The 10,311-nt window shown below is 41.4% G+C and overlaps 1 protein-coding gene across 9 annotated transcripts in view; it reads right to left on the bottom strand.

The window, feature by feature from the left end:
• The window catches only part of FBXO25 (F-box protein 25), a 44,322-nt gene that overhangs the window by 20,932 nt on the left and 13,079 nt on the right, over positions 1 to 10,311 (bottom strand). The window lies entirely within an intron of this gene.

Genomic DNA, 10,311 nt, shown 5'->3' with positions numbered 1-10,311 from the left:
TGACACTTCAATAAAAAGAAAAAAGTAAATAGAAAAAAAGAAAATTGCCCTAAGGACACCCAAGAAAGTGGGAATAACATGGAGGAGGGGCCACATCCAGGAATTTGGAGAATGCACAGTATACAATGGTAAGTTTCATTTCCTTCATGAGCATCTAGTATTGTTCTCTAATTAAAAAGCCTATTCAATAAAAAAGTCTAATACAAAACACTGTGAGAGAAAACAAACAGCATATTGCCAATGGCAGCAGTCTCATTGATCCTCTGCAGACAGAGCATGAAGTCCTGCGGATAGGCTCATTTTCTAAGTAACTAGAGCCAGGTATGAAAACTACAAATTTGGAGGTTATTCCCCAAGATGTCCCTGCTGTAGGAAACATGGCCTATGTTATTGTGTTAGTAAATGTCAGTGGCTGTGCTGCTTTCAGAAAGGCCCCTGATCGTGCACACAGGCTCTTCAGTCACTGTGCCTGGTGCCAGTCCCTCCTGCTGGTGCACAGCTGCTCCATGGAGCTGCCGTCTTTCTCAGGATGAGGGAGGACATGAGCTACTCCATGGGAAGTGTAACATGGATGATGATGAAAACAGAGTAAAATGTGACCCATGTGCCTGCCAAGGAAGGTCCAGCGCTCCCCCTGAGGACAGCCAGCTTTGGCCTGGATGTCCCACTCCTGCATCTACAGCTTCCCCAGGTTTACCACTCATCTGACTGCTCAGGAAATGGAGAGCCAGTGTTAGTGAGCACCCCTTCTGCTAAAATGAAGGGCTGTTGATTTGGTGTGGGCACCACCATGAACAAAGCAGACCAAGCCCCTCTCCTCGGCCCTGACACTCCATGGGGGAGTCAGACAGTGACCATGTCAGGACCCACACAGCAGCAGCCGTGGGTTTGGGAGGACTGGGAGAAGGTACAGCTTCATGCAGCTGGATGTGGGCCCCTCTCTGCAGCAGCCACTGGGCCCCAGTGGAGCTCAGGCCTCACCAGGGTGCTGTGAGCCTGCCCACCACACCCCGCATCCATCCTTCCAAAATCACTGCCCTCCTGCACTGAAATTCCAACGCAGCCTCACCACCAAGTATGACAAGTTTTACCATGGAGGTGTGGCTGGAATTTGATTTAGAAGATTGTCTCAAACTGTTAGGTTGGAAAGACAGGATGAGTAATGCTGCAGAGGATCTGAGGTCTTAACCACGGGGTGGTACCAACAGTGACCCGACACCCCTGTGCCACTTCAAGCAGAAGCAGCCAATTTCTGGACCAGAAGGAAAAGACACCAACCATGTAACTCGTCTCCAAACATGATGTCTAGCTAAGTGTCCATATATAAGCCTTTTTTCTTTATTATGTTGGTATCATTAATCTACAATTACATGAGGAACATTATGTTTACTAGACTCCCCCATCAAGAAGACCCCCACCTCACATACCCCATCACAGTCACTGTCCATCAGCTTAGTAAGATGCTGTAGAATCACTACTTGCCTTCTCTGTGTTGCACAGCCCTCCCTGTACCTTCCACCACACATTATACATGTTATTCTTAATGCCCCCTTTCTCCCCCACCTCTTATCCCTGCCTTCCCACCCATCCTCCCCAGTCCCTTTCCCTTTGGTAACTGTTAGTCCTTCTTGAGTTCTGTGTTTCTGCTGTTATTTTGTTCCTTCAGTTTTTTCTTTGTTCTTATAAGCCACATATGAGTGAAATCATTTGGTTCTTGTCTTTCTCCGCCTGGCTTATTTCACTGAGCATAATACCCTCTAGCTCCACCCATGTTGTTGCAAATAGTAGGATTTGTTTTCTTATGGCTAAATAATATTCCATTGTGTATATGTACCACATCTTCTTTATCCATTCATCTACTGATGGACACTTAGGTTGCTTCCATTTCTTGGCTATTATAAATACTGCTGCAATAAACATAGGGGGGCATATGTCTTTTTCAAACTGGGCTGCTGCATTCTTAGGGTAAATTTCTAGAAGTGGAATTCCTGGGTGAAACAGTATTTCTATTTTTAGGTTTTTGAGGAACCTCCATACTGTTTTCCACGATGGTTGAACTTGTTTACATTCCCACCAGCAGTGTAGGAGGGTTCCCCTTTCTCCACATGCTCACCAATATTTGTTGTTGTTTGTCTTTTGGACAGTGGCGATCCTTACTGGTGTGATGTGATATCTCATTGTGTTTTTAATTTGCATTTCTCTGATGACTAGCGATGTGGAGCATCTTTTCATGTGTCTGTTGGCCATCTGAATTTCTTTTTTGGAGAACTGTTCAGCTCCTCTGCCCATTTTTTAATTGGATTTGCTTTTTCTTTGTGGAGGTGTGTGAGCTCCTGATATATTTTGTATGTCAACCCTTTATCAGATCTGTCATTTATGAATATATTCTCCCGTACTGTAGGATGCCTTTTTGTTCTACTGGTGGTGTCCTTTGCTGTACAGAAGCTTTTCAGCTTGATATAGTCCCACTTTTTCATTTTTGCTTTTGTTTCCCTTGCCCGGGGAGATATGTTCATGAAGAAGTCACTCATGTTTATGTCCAAGAGATTTTTGCCTATGTATTTTTCTAAGAGTTTTATTGTTTTATGACTTACATTCAGGTCTTTGATCCATTTCAAATTTACTTTTGTATATGGGGTTGGCCAAGGTTCCAATTTCATTCTCTTACATGTAGCTATCCAGTTTTGCTAATACCAGCTGTTGAAGATGCTGCCATTTTGCCATTATATGTCCATTGCTCCTTTATCAAATATTAATTGGCTGTATATGTCTGGGTTAATATCTGGACTCTATTCTGTTCCACTGGTCTGTGGCTCTGTTCTTGTGCCAGTAACCAAACTGTCTTGATTACTGTGGCTTTGTAGTAGAGCTTGAAGTTGGGAAGCAAGATGCCCCCTGCTTTATTCTTCCTTCTCAGGATTGCTTTGGCTATTTGGAGTCTTTTGTGGTTCCACATGAATTTTAAAACTATTTGTTCCAGATCATTGAAGAATGTTGTTGGTATTTTGATAGGCATTGCATTGAATCTGTAGATTGCTTTAGGCAGGACAGCCATTTTGACAATATTAATTTTTCCTAGCCAAGAGCATGGAATGAATTCCCATTTGTTAGTGTCCTCTTTAATTTCTCTTTAGAGTGTCTTGTAGTTTTCAGGGTATAAGTCTTTCACTTCCTTGGTTAGGTTTGTTCCTAGGTATTTTATTCTTTTTTTCTTTTTAAGCATTTTTTAAATTTTGTTATCATCAATCTACAATTACATGAAGAACATTATGTTTACTAGGCTCTCCCCTACCCCAAGTCTCCCCGACAAACCCCATTACAGTCACTGTCCATCAGCATAGTAAGATGTTGTACAATCACTACTTGTCTTTCTCTGTGTTGCACAGCCCTCCCCTTTCCCCCAACCCCCACATTATACATGCTAATCGTAATGCCCCCTTTCTTCTTCCCTGCCCTTATATATCCCTACCCTCCCATTCTCCCCAGTCTCTTTCCCTTTGGTAACTGTTAGTCCATTCATGGGTTCTGTGATTCTGCTGCTGTTTTGTTCCTTCAGTTTTTCTTTGTTCTTATACTCCACATATGAGTGAAATCATTTGGTACTTGTCTTTCTCCACCTGGCTTATTTCACTGAGCATAATACCCTCTAGCTCCATCCGTGTTGTTGCAAATGGTAGGATTTGTTTTCTTCTTATGGCTGAATAATATTCCATTGGGTATATATGTACCACATCTTTATCCATTCATCTACTGATGGACATTTAGGTTGCTTCCATTTCTTGGCTATTGTAAATAGTGCTGCGATAAACATAGGGGTGCATCCGTCTTTTTCAAACTGGGCTGCTGCATTTTTAGGGTAAATTCCTAGAAGTGGAATTCCTGGGTCAAATGCTAAGTCTATTTTGAGCATTTTGAGGAACCTCCATACTGCTTTCCACAATGGTTGAACTAATTTACATTCCCACCAGCAGTGTAGGAGGGTTCCCCTTTCTCCACAACCTCGCCAACATTTGTTGTTGTTTGTCTTTTGGATGGTAGCCATCCTGACTGGTATGAGGTGATATCTCATTGTGGTTTTAATTTGCATTTTTCTGATGACTAGCGATGTGGAGCATCTTTTCATGTGTCTGTTGGTCATCTGATTTTCTTCTTTGGAGAACTGTCTGTTCAGCTCCTCTGCCCATTTCTTAATTGGATTATTTGCTTTTTGTTTGTTGAGGTGTGTGAGCTCTTTATATATTTTGGATATCAAGCCTTTATCGGATCTGTCATTTACGAAAATATTCTCCCATACTGTAGGGTACCTTTTTGTTCTATTGATGGTGTCCTTTGCTGTACAGCTTCTCAGCTTGATATAGTCCCACTTGTTCATTTTTTATTTTGTTTTCCTTGCCCGGAGAGATATGTTCATGAAGAAGTCGCTCATGTTTATGTCCAAGAGATTTTTGCCTATTTTTTTTTCTAAGAGTTTAATGGTTTCATGACTTACATTCAGGTCTTTGATCCATTTTGAGTTTACTTTTGTGTATGCGGTTAGACAGTGACCCAGTTTTCATTCTCTTACATGTAGCTGTCCAGTTTTGCCAGCACCATCTGTTGAAGAGACTGTCATTTCCCCATTGTATGTCCATGGCTCCTTTATCGAATATTAATTGTCCATATATGTTTGGGTTAATGTCTGGAGTCTCTAATCTGTTCCACTGGTCTGTGGCTCTGTTCTTGTGCCAGTACCAAATTGTCTTGATTACTATGGCTTTGTAGTAGAGCTTGAAGTTGGGGAGTGAGATCCCCCCCACTTTATTCTTCTTTCTCAGATTGCTTTTGCTATTCGGGGTCTTTGTTGTTTCCATATGAATTTTTGAACTATTTGTTACAGTTCGTTGAAGAATGTTGTTGGTAATTTTATAGGGATTGCATCAAATCTGTATATTGCTTTGGGCAGGATGGCCATTTTGACGATATTAATTCTTCCTAGCCAAGAGCATGGGATGAGTTTCCATTTGTTAGTGTCGTCTTTAATTTCTCTTAAGAGTATCTTATAGTTTTCAGGGTACAGGTCTTTCACTTCTTTGGTTAGGTTTATTCCTAGGTATTTTATTCTTTTTGATGCAATTGTGAATGGAATTATTTTCCTCATTTCTATTTCTGTTAGTTCATTGTTAGTGTATAGTAAGGCAACAGATTTCTGTGTATTAATTTTGTATCCTGAAACTTTGCTGAATTCAGATATTAGTTCTAGTAGTTTTAGATGGAGTCTTTAGGGTTTTTTATGTACAATATCACGTCATCTGCAAGTGACAGTTTAACTTCTTCTTTACCAATCTGGATGCCTTGTATTTCTTTGTTTTGCCTGATTGCCGTGGCTATGACCTCCAGTACTATGTTGAATGACAGTGGGGAGAGTGGGCATCCCTGTCTTGTTCCGATCTTAGAGGAAAAGCTTTCAGCTTCTCACTGTTAAGTATGATGTTGGCTTTGGGTTTGTCGTATATGGCCTTTGTTATGTTGAGGTACTTGTCCTCGATACCCATTTTGTTGAGAGTTTTTGTCATGAATAGATGTTGAATTATGTCGAATGCTTTTCCAGCGTCTATGGAAATGATCAGGTGGTTTCTGTCATTCTTTCTTTTGATGTGGTGGATGTTGTTGATAGATTTTCGAATGTTGTACTGTCCTTGCATCCCTGAGATGAATCCCACTTGATCATGGTGTATGATCTTCTTGATGTATTTTGGAATTCGGTTTGCTAATATTTTGTTGAGTATTTTTGCATCTATGTTCATTGGGGATATTTGTCTGTAATTTTCTTTTTTGGTGGGGTCTTTGCTTGGTTTTGGTATTCGAGTGAAGCTTGCTTCATAGAATGAGTTTGGAAGTATTTCCTCCTCTTGTATTTTTTGGAAAACTTTAAGGAGAATTGGTATTATGTCTTCTCTATATGTCTGATAAAATTCAGTGGTGAATCCATCTGGCACAGGTGGTTTTTTCCTTGGGTAGTTTTTTGATTACCGATTCAATTTCTTTACCAGTGATTGGTCTGTTTAGATTTTCTGTTTCTTATTTGGTCAGTCTTGGAATGTTGTATTTTTCTAGGAAGTTGTCCATTTCTTCTAGATTTTGCAGCTTGTTAGCATATAGATTTTCATAGTATTCTCTAATAATTTTTTGTATTTCTGTGTTGTCCGTCGTGATTTTTCCTTTGTCATTTCTGATTCTGTTTATGTGTGTACATTCTCTTTTTCTCTTAGTAAGTTTGGCTAGGGGCTTATCTATTTTGTTTATTTTTTCAAAGAACCAGCTCTTGGTTTCATTGCTTTTTTCTATTGTTTTATTCTTCTCAATTTTATTTATTTCTTCTATGATCTTTATTATGTCCCTCCTTCTGCTGAGTTTGGGCCTCATTTGTTCTTTTTTTACAGTTTAAATAATTGTGACTTTAGACTATTCATTTGGGAATGTTCTTCCTTCTTTAGATAGGCCTGGATTGCTATATACTTTCCTCTTAGAACTGCCTTTGCTGCGTCCCACAGAAGTTGGTGCTTTATGCGGTCGGTGTCATTTGTCTCCATATATTGCCTGATCTGTTTTAATTTGGTCATTGATCCATTGATTATTTAGAAGCATGTCAAGCCTCCATGTGTTTGTGAGACTTTTTGTTTTCTTTGTACAATTTATTTCTAGTTTTATGCCTTTGTGGTCTGAGAAGTTGGTTGGTAGAATTTCAATCTTCTTGAATTTACTGAGGCTCTTTCTGTGGCCTAGTATGTGGTCTGTTCTGGAGAATGCTCCATGTGCACTTGAGAAGAATGTGTATCCTGCTGCTTTTGGGTGTAGAGTTCTGTAGATGTCTGTTAAGTCCATCTGTTCTAGTGTTGTTCAGTGCCTCTGTGTCCTTACTTATTTTCTGTCTGGTGGATCTGTCCTTTGGAGTGAGTGGTGTGTTGAAGTCTCCTAGAATGAATGCATTGCATTCTATTTCCTCCTTTAATTCTGTTACTATTTGTTTCACATATGTTGGTGCTCCTGTATTGGGTGCATACATATACATGATGGTTAAATCCTCTTGTTGGGCTGACCCATTTATCATTATGTAATGTCCTTCTTTATCTTGTTACTTTCTTTGTTTTGAAGTCTATTTTCTCTGATACCAGTACTACACCTGCTTTTTTCTCCCTAGTGTTTGCATGAAACATCTTTTTGCAGCCCTTGACTTTTAGTCTGTGTATGTCTTTGGGTTTGAGGTGAGTCTCTTGTAAGCAGCATATAGATGGGTCTTGCTTTTTTTATCCATTCTTTTACTCTGTGTCTTTTGATTGGTGCATTCAGTCCATTTGCATTTAGGGTGATTATTGAAAGATACATACTTATTGCCATTGCAGACTTTAGATTTGTGGTTACCAAAGGTTCAAGGTTAGCTTCTTTACTATCTAACTGTCTAGCTTAATTCTCTTATTAAGCTATTATAAGCACAGCCTGATGATTCTTTATTTCTTTCCCTTCTTATTCCTCCTCCTCCATTCTTTATACATGAGGTGTTTTATTCTGTTTTCTTTTGTGTTTCCTTTGACTGCTTTTGTGAGGAGTTGATTTTGTTTTTTGCCTTTAGTTAGTGTTTGGTTGGTCTGCTTTCTTTGCTGTGATTTAATTTTCTCTGGTGACATCTATTTAGCCTTAGGAGTGCTTCCATCTAGAGCAGTCTCTAAAATACCCTGTAGAGGTGGTTTGTGGGAGGCAAATTCCCTCAACTTTTGCTTGTCTGGGAATTGTTTCATCCCTCCTTCATATTTAAATGGTAATCATGCTGGATACAGTATTCCTGGTTCAAGGGCTTTCTGTTTCATTGCATTAAATACATCATGCCATTCTCTTCTGGCCTGTAAGGTTTCTGTTGAGAAGTCTGATGATAGCCTGATGGGTTTTCCTTTGTAGATGACCTTTTTTCTCTTTCTGGCTGCCTTTAATACTGTCCTTGTCTTTGATCTTTGCCATTTTAATTATTATAGGTCTTGGTGTTGTCCTTCTTGGATCCCTTGTTTTGGGAGATCTGTGGGCCTCCATGGTCTGACAGACTATTTCCTCCCGCAGTTTGGGGAAGTTTTCAGGAATTATTTCTTCAAAGACACTTTCTATCCCTTTTTCTCTCTCTTCTTCTTCTGGTACCCCTATAATGCAAATATTGTTCCATTTGGATTGGTCACACAGTTCTCTTAAAAGTCTTTCATTCCTGGAAATCCTTTTATCTCTCTCTGTGCCTCAGCTTCTCTGTGTTCCTGTTCTCTGATTTATATTCCATTAATGACCTCTTGCACCTCATCCAGTCTGCTCTTAAGTCCTTCCAGAGATTGTTTTATTTCTGTATTCTCCCACCCAACTTTATCCTTTAACTCTTGCATATTTCTCTGCAGATCCATCAGCATGTTTCTGACCTTTATTTTGAGTTTTTTTTCGTGGAGATTGGTGAAGTGTATCTCCCCAGGTCCTCTCTCAGGGGCTGTCTGAGTAATTCTGGACTGGACCAAATTCTTCTGCCTTTTCATGGTGATAGAGGTAGCTGTATGCAGGTAGCAGCCTCCGGGTTAATCCCTAAGCTGCTGTGGGCGGGGTCGCCGTCACGGTAGCACAGAGCCCTGCGGGGAGTGGCAGGCACTTGGGATGTGCTCTCCTGTGAGAGCCGTGCCCCCACCGGGCAGCTGCGTGCTGGCGGCGGCCTTTGGGTCTGGCCTGGGCGGCTGCTGGGGGTGCAGCTGCTCCCGGGCTGCTTGGCTGCCATCGCCATGGCCTTGCATATCCTGCTCCCGGACCGCTCGGCCGCCGCTGTTGCCGGTTCACGCGACCACTCTCCCGCTACTGGGCCAGTGTGTTGGGGTCCGCGCCAGCCGGGGGAACGACTGGCAGGCTGCTTATCGCTGTGAGGGGCTTCAGAGCTGCGCTGCCGCCCAGGGGCTTAGGTTGCCTAGAGTTCCCTGGGATTCCCAGCTGCTGGGCTGAGTGTGCCAGGACGATTTCATCCAGCTGTGAGGTCCCTGTCTCTTTAAGACTTTCAAAAAGCACTCGCTTTTCTTTTGTCCCAGGGGAGCCGGTTGTGGGGACCCGCTCACAGGTTTTGCTTTTCCATTTCTCTAATATCCAGCACACCATGCAGTGTGTGTCTGTGCTCCCAGTGCGGATTACTAGACCTGGTTGTTTCACAGTCCTGGACTTTCACTCCCTCCCCATTCCAAATTCTTTCCTCCTGCCAAGGAATGGGGGTACGAGGGGTGCTCGGGTCCTGCCAGGCTGTGGCTTGTATCTTACGCCCTTCGCGAGATGCCGAGTTCTCTCAGATGTAGATGTAGCCTGGCTGTTGTACTGTATCCACTGGTCTCTCTTTTAGGAATAGTTGTATTTGTTGTATTTTCAAAAATATATACGGTTTTGGGAGGAGATTTCCTCTGAACTACTCACCCCGCCATCTTGGCTCCTCCCCCCAAAGCCTTTTTAAAATGCCCAGTCTGGGTGCTGTGAATCTCCTTTGTGTTAAAATAACTATTGTGTCCTAATAATTCCAAGTGTTTGGTTAGTTTTGTTAATTAAAAATTTCAAAATTCCACAAACCTAAGCCTTTATCTGAATGAATGTTAGGCCATAAAACTGGCCAAAGATGCATTCATTTGCTTGCACATTACATATAAATGGGGTGAGTGAGGTATGAGCTGCCTTGTGGACCAACCAGATATTAGAACTGTTCACTCACTAGGGTCAAATGTAAACTCCATCTTGACTTTTTTTTTCAATAAGGAACTTTCTCAGGGCATATAATGAAATAATAATTACAAATGACCAGTTAATCAGAGAAAAGATAATACTGAGTGAAAAGATTTCAGTTGTTACTCATTTTCAGGAAGTAAGTAAAGTTAATAGCTAAATAAATTATGCTACAGTTCTTCCGTAACCGGCCAGTACAATTTTCACAAAGTATTAAAACAACAAGACATCTCTAAATTAGAGATGGATTTTAGTAACAGTTTACCGTAAAGGCAGTGTCATGGACAGCCCAGCATTCTGAAAGTAAACATACAGCATTATGTTTATAAAGGGAAGTCAGAGCTCTGGCCAGGTCTGCCGCACACCACTGTGAAGAAAACCAAGTCTTTACAGGTGGGAGGCTCCGCAGTGCAGCTGGTGTGCTGTGTGTTAGTCTGTCCACCAGAACAAGTGGTGTTTGCACCAATGCTGCGCACACCCACTGGCAGGACCAGGACAAAGTGCCCATGTGAAAGGATTTAAGAACTTGTCAGCTGCACAGGAAGAGTAAAACAGATTATTTATTAA

Source organism: Manis pentadactyla, chromosome 7 (assembly GCF_030020395.1).
Source record: "Manis pentadactyla isolate mManPen7 chromosome 7, mManPen7.hap1, whole genome shotgun sequence".
Taxonomy (NCBI): domain Eukaryota; kingdom Metazoa; phylum Chordata; class Mammalia; order Pholidota; family Manidae; genus Manis; species Manis pentadactyla.
Note: the sequence above shows the minus strand (reverse complement) of the source record. Positions and strands in the feature narration are given on the sequence as shown.